General features: G+C 42.2%; 1 protein-coding gene across 2 annotated transcripts in view; it reads left to right on the top strand.

The window, feature by feature from the left end:
* The first annotated feature begins 1,839 nt into the window (after positions 1-1,839).
* The window catches only part of RNF141 (ring finger protein 141), a 36,931-nt gene continuing 32,770 nt past the window's right edge, over positions 1,840-6,000 (top strand). The window contains exon 1 of one of the 2 annotated variants that reach the window (XM_032853468.1): positions 1,840-1,924. The gene's annotated coding sequence lies outside the window, so the exon portion shown is untranslated. Of the gene's footprint in view, positions 1,925-2,030; positions 2,168-6,000 lie in introns of those variants that run through there. The other variant, XM_032853469.1, reaches the window with a different exon arrangement.

The raw sequence follows: 6,000 nt of genomic DNA, 5'->3' as shown, positions 1-6,000 counted from the left end.
ACAAATTTGTATGATCAGCCTTTTTAATTTTAGACATTCTGTGACCAGGGTGCATGGTGATACCTCATGGTACTTCTACTTTGCATTTCCCTGATGACTAATGATGCTAAGCATCTTCTCATGTGTTTGTCATCAATATATCTTCATCAATGAGGTGTCCTTTTTTTAAAAGATTTTATTTATCTATTTACAGACAGAGATCACAAGTAGGCAGAGAGGCAGGCAGAGAGAGAGGCGGGGAAGCAGGCTCCTCGCCGAGCAGAGCGCCCAATGCGGGGTTCGATCCCAGGACTCCGGGACCACAACCTGAGCCGAAAGCAGAGGCTTTAACCCACTGAGCCATCCAGGTGCCCCGATTAGGTGTCTTGTTTAAATTTGATGGCCAATTTAAAAAATTTGGTTCTTTGCTTACTGACTTGTAATTACAAGTTCTTTATATATTCTGATAGAACTCATCTAATATATGCTTTGCAAATACCTTCTCCCACTCTATGGCTTGCCTTTTTACTTAAGTATGTTTTGAAAAGAAGTTTTAATTCTGATAAAGTAAAATTTGTTAATTTTCTCCCTTCTATGGTTTATGCTTTTTGTGCCATATTTAAGAAATCTTTGCCAAATCCAAAGTAACTGAGGTTTTTTTCTTATCCTGTTGTCTATGAGTTTTAGAATTCAGAGAATTTAATTGATTTTCCTGTTTCTTCAACTGTAAAATGAAGGTATTAATAATACCTACCTCATAGGATTGCTATGAGGTTTAAATTAATACCTTTAAAGTACTTAGAATAGGTCTTGTTCTAATGATCAATAAATATTATCCATTATTAGAGGGCAGGATTAATTCTTCACAGGATAAATCTACAAATGACTGAAGGACAGGTGCCCAAACATTAAGAATTATGAATAGTTTAAATTAGCTGCTAAGTAGCTTAATTTAGTTTAATCTACCATAAATCCTTTAAATCTGAGTTTAAATCCTTGTTCTGCTGTTTACTGGCTATGTAACTTTGAGCAAACTATTTAAACAAGAGCAATGCCTGGAAGGTGACCTATATATAGTGTGTGGCCCACAACATACTATTTGTGTGTGTGTGTGTGTGTGTGTATACATATATACATATACATACATATACATATATGTGTGTGTGTATACACACACACACACACACACACACACACACACACACACATACTATACGTGCTTAACGGACAGCAACAGTATCACCAGCATGTGTTCATAATAATCGCTGCCACCTATGAGATGCCATCTGTGAGATGGGGACCCTGTGCTAAATACTTCCCAGTCTTCTACTGTATAAATTGGTTTTCTAGAATTTTAATTTTTTCTAGTCTTCTACGCTTCTTAACTGCAGCTAGGTGAGTATAATCGGCCCACTCCGGGTAAAGTAACAAGATTACCTTTGTGTAGCTATGACCAGTGGGAGGTTGGAGGCCTAATAAGGCGGGGTTTGGACTCCAACCCCGGTCCAAACCGGGATTTACAGTGCGGCCTTTGTCAACAGCTGGGCCCTCGACAGCTGCTGGGGAGATGTCTCCAGGAGAGGCGGCAGCTGGCCAGGCCAGAGGCAAGTCCACCTCACAGGGCCGCGCCTCAAGGAACCTGCCAGGCGAGGCTTCACCCGCCCCCTTCTGGGCCGCCACCCTCCCCACGCAGATGGCCTCATGGGGCTCGGGGGTCGAAGGTTCTCAGACAAAGCGGCACGAGAGAGCGGGAGCAAAGGACAGTCCTGAGAGGTTGGCCACCGTTTCCAGGCAACAGGCTGGGAGGGGGGGCAGGGGCAGAGCTGCTGCGTCACTGAGGTGCGACCCGGTCGCAGGCTGAGGCGGTGTCCCCGCCGCCTGCGGGTCTGAGCGGCGGGCTGAGGCGGAGCTGCCACCGCCGGAAGCGCGATGCCTTGAACCTGGGGTGAGCTGCCCAGTGCCGTCCTTTCGCCATTTCCCTTCCTTGTTGCTCCAAGACCCTAGGGCTGGGAAGAGAGACATCCGCCAGTCCTCAGCTGCCGAGAGGCTCTTCATTGGGGAAACAGGCCTGGCCCCGCCACCCTTCCTAGGCCTCGGCTTAGGGCGCAACGCTGGCTTGGGAGGCCCTTCCGCGGACGCTATCTCCCCAACCAGTTTCCAGTGACCGGGGCTGCAGATGTCTTGTCCGGTAGGAAGGGTGATTCTGGGGAACCAGGAGAAAGTGTGTCCTCCTCGAGCCGGAAACCGCTTTTGAATATTGCCGCCGGCGCAGTCGGTGGGACAGCGGATGTAGCTGTTGGTTAAAAGTGCAGGTGCGCTTGAGGAGGGGCACAGGCGGCTAGGATGGCCAGAGGGTGGCGGGTGTGCTTAGCAAACACACCGATGCTACAGAAACCTGTGTGTCCCTGCCGCACTGGACACTCCAGATTAGAAACCCTTGCCTCGGGCGATAGCTCAGAAATGGCCAGTGGGTCTGCTTAGCCGGCCCCCGGTTGCTAAATTACCTTACACTGCCCGTCCTCCCAAAGGGCTTGCCTGATCGAACCAGCTACCTCGGCCCGATCGGAGACAAAAAGTTATCTTGCTAATAATTGTACTAACTATTCTCGGAAAGGAAGCCTTCTGTGTTAGCGTTTGCAGTGATTTAATCTTTTATGTGTATTGTGTTACCAAATGTGGATTTACTGCTGTTATTCAAATTTATCCCTAGCCCTTTTATTAAATTTCAGTCTACGTTCATATTCCAGCCCTGTCCTATTTCATGTTGCCAAATGATTTAGTTCTTTCCTCTGGTATATTTATAAAGCTGCCTTAACAACACTTATTATGGTTTGTAAGTCTTAGATCTTCTGCATAAAGTTATTTTTCTGCTCTTCTCTGTCCATTCAGAATTTCATCTGGGCTATGAGGTGCCATGGATCAACAATCCTAAATCAGTAACTTCTATACTGAAGTCACTCCTAAGAAATGATGCTTTCTGAATTGAAAACTCAAAAGTAGTATGGATTTTTGTCCTTCACTTTGATTCTCCCTGACTGTGGTTTCTTAGTGGTTTCCTCCAGAATATGATCCTAGGTTTCAAAATGTGTTGTCATTTGGTATAAGTGAACTGTGTAGCCTGATCCTTCTTACTTCATGTCTAAACACTTAACACACTTCTGTTCCCCTTCTCCCAAAAAGGCAGGGGAGGTCCAGAGAGAGTTCTTACAAGTCTAGTTAGTGTGTTTTTCTAAATATGAAATGTATTTAACAAGCACAGCAGTGCTATCAGAAATCCATAGTCTTAATCTCAAGTACTCTCTTTTGGTAGTTTTTCTTTCTTTAATTTTTTTTTTTTTCTTAAGATCTTTGAGGGGCACCTGGGTGGCTCAGTGGGTTAAGCCTCTGCCTTCGGCTCGGGTCATGATCTCAGGGTCCTGGGATGGAGCCCCGCATAGGGCTCTCTGCTCAGTGGGGAGACTGTTTCCCCCTCTCTCTGCCTGCCTCTCTGCCTACTTGTGATCTCTCTCTCTCTCTGTCACGTAAACAAATAAAATCTTAAAAAAAAAAAAAAAATATCTTTGAGCCCAGAAAAAGTATTCCAGCTCCTATAGTAACTGGTCTAATTGTTTCCTTATGAACCTGTTAATAGCTGCTATTAATTTCTTGTCTTGCAGACCAGCTGATATCTGGTTACAGATCTAGAATTTGATTAAGCAGTGAGTAGTAAAATAAATAGTACCCTTAAGGATCTAGTTTTTAGAACTTAGTTTTTACCACTGATGTTAAAGCTAACTTAACAATGAATGTAGTTGATGATTATTTCAATTATAAATATTTTTGTAAATAAAGAAGTAAATACAAAAATTCATGGAGAACAGGTTTCAGAGAGGTTTGCTAAGTTCTACAGTACTTGTCACATAGTCATTTTACTGTACTTTTAGGCTTCTTAGCTTTGCTTTAATCCTTTTATGAATGGATATGGTTTAAACATTCATGGAGCTTTTTGCTTTGTTTCGTTTTTTTTGTTTTGCCAGTTACCCAGGATGTGATTTTTATATCTTTGTAATGAATATTTGAACTACAACAATTCATTTGTTAGAAAAAGAAGTGATCACGTGTATCTTACCACCCACTAGAGAATGTGGCATTTTTGGAATTCTTGATATTCTTATGAGTTTCAAAATAACATTTATTCTTTACTTAGAAAATCCTTCAATCCTGGTTTTTTGAAAGCACATTACAGGCATACCTTGGAGATATTGCAGGTTCAGTAACAGACCACCACAGTAAAGCAAATATTGCAGTAAAGCGAGTCAAATGAATTTTTTGGTTTCCCAGTGCATATAAAAATTACGTTTATGCTATACTGTAGTCTATTAAGTGCAACAGCATTATGTCTAAAAAAAAAAAGTGTATGCCTTAATTTAAAAAATACTTTATTGCTAAAAAACGCTAACCATCATCTGAGCTTCCAGCAAGTGATAATTTTTTTTTTTTTTTTTTGCTGGTGGAAGGTCTTATGTCAGTGTTGATGGCGATCAATTGGTCAAGGTGATGGTTGAAGGTTGGAATGGCTATGGCAATTTCTTAAACTAAGACAGTAATGAAGTTTGCCTCATTGATTGACTCTTGTTTTCATGAATGATTTCTCTCTAGCATGTAATGTTCTCAAAATTGGAGTCAGTTTTCAAATTGACTTCTCAAATCCTACCATTGCTTTACCAGCTTAAGTTTATGTAATATTCTAAATCCTTTGTTTTCATTTAAACAGTCTTCACAACATCTTCACCAGAAATAGATTGTATCTCAGGAAACCACTTCCTTTGTTCATCCATGAGAAGGAACTCCTCATCCATTGAAGTTTTGTCGTGAGATTGGAGCAATTCAGTCACATCTTCAGGCTCTACTTCTAATTCTCGTTCTCTTGCTCTTTCCACCACATCTGCGTTATCTCCTCCACTAAAGGCTTGAACCCCTCAAAATCATCCATGACCTTTAGAATCAACTTCTTTTTTTTTTTTTTTTAAAGATTTTATTTATGGGGCGCCTGGGTGGCTCAGTGGGTTAAAGCCTCTGCCTTCCGCTCAGGTCATGATCTCAGGGTCCTGGGATCGAGCCCCGCATCGGGCTCTCTGCTCAGCGGGGAGCCTGCTTCCACCTCTCTCTCTCTATGCCTGCCTCTCTGCCTACTTGTGATCTCTGTCTGTCAAATAAATAAATAAAATCTTAAAAAAAAATTTAAAGATTTTATTTATTTATTTGACAGACAGAGATCACAAGTAGGCAGAGAGGCAGGTAGAGAGAGAGGTGGAGGCAGGCTCCCTGCTGAGCAGAGAGCCCAATGCAAGGCTCGATCCCAGGACCCTGGGATCATGACCTGAGCTGAAGTCAGAGGCTTAACCCATTGAGCCACCCAGGCGCCCCTAGAATCAACTTCTTGCAAACTACTGTTCACATTGATATTTTTATCTCTTCCTATGTATCATGAATGTTCTTAATGGCATCTAGAATGGTGAATCATTTCCAGAAGGTTTTCATTTGACTTTGCCCAGATCCATCAGAGGGATTGCTGTCTTGTGGTGGTTATAGCCTCACAAAATGTTAACAAATAAGACTTGAAATTACTACTTGATCCATGAGCTATAGAATGGATGTTGTGTCAGCAGGCATGAAAACAATATTAATCTCACTGTACATCTTCATCAGAGCTCTTGGGTGACCAGATGCTTTGTCAGTGAGCAATAATAATTTGAAAGGAATCTTTTTTTCTGAGTAGTACCTCTCTACAGTAGGCTTAAAATATTCAGTAAGCCATATTGTAAACAGATGTGCTGTCATCCAGACTTTATTCTTCCATTTTTAGAGCATAGGCAGAGTAGATTGAGCATAATTCTTAAGGGCTGTAGGATGACTGAAATGGTAAATGAGCACTGGCTTCAATTTAAAGTCACCAACTACAGGGGCTCCTGGATGGCTCAGTTGCTTAACCGTCTGCCTTCCACTCAGATCATGATACCAGGGTCCTGGGATTGACCTTCT

Source organism: Lontra canadensis, unplaced genomic scaffold (assembly GCF_010015895.1).
Source record: "Lontra canadensis isolate GAN:19392208 unplaced genomic scaffold, GSC_riverotter_1.0 scaffold7, whole genome shotgun sequence".
Lineage (NCBI taxonomy): Eukaryota > Metazoa > Chordata > Mammalia > Carnivora > Mustelidae > Lontra > Lontra canadensis.
The sequence above is the reverse complement of the archived record's forward strand: the minus strand, read 5'-3'. Positions and strand labels throughout refer to the sequence as shown.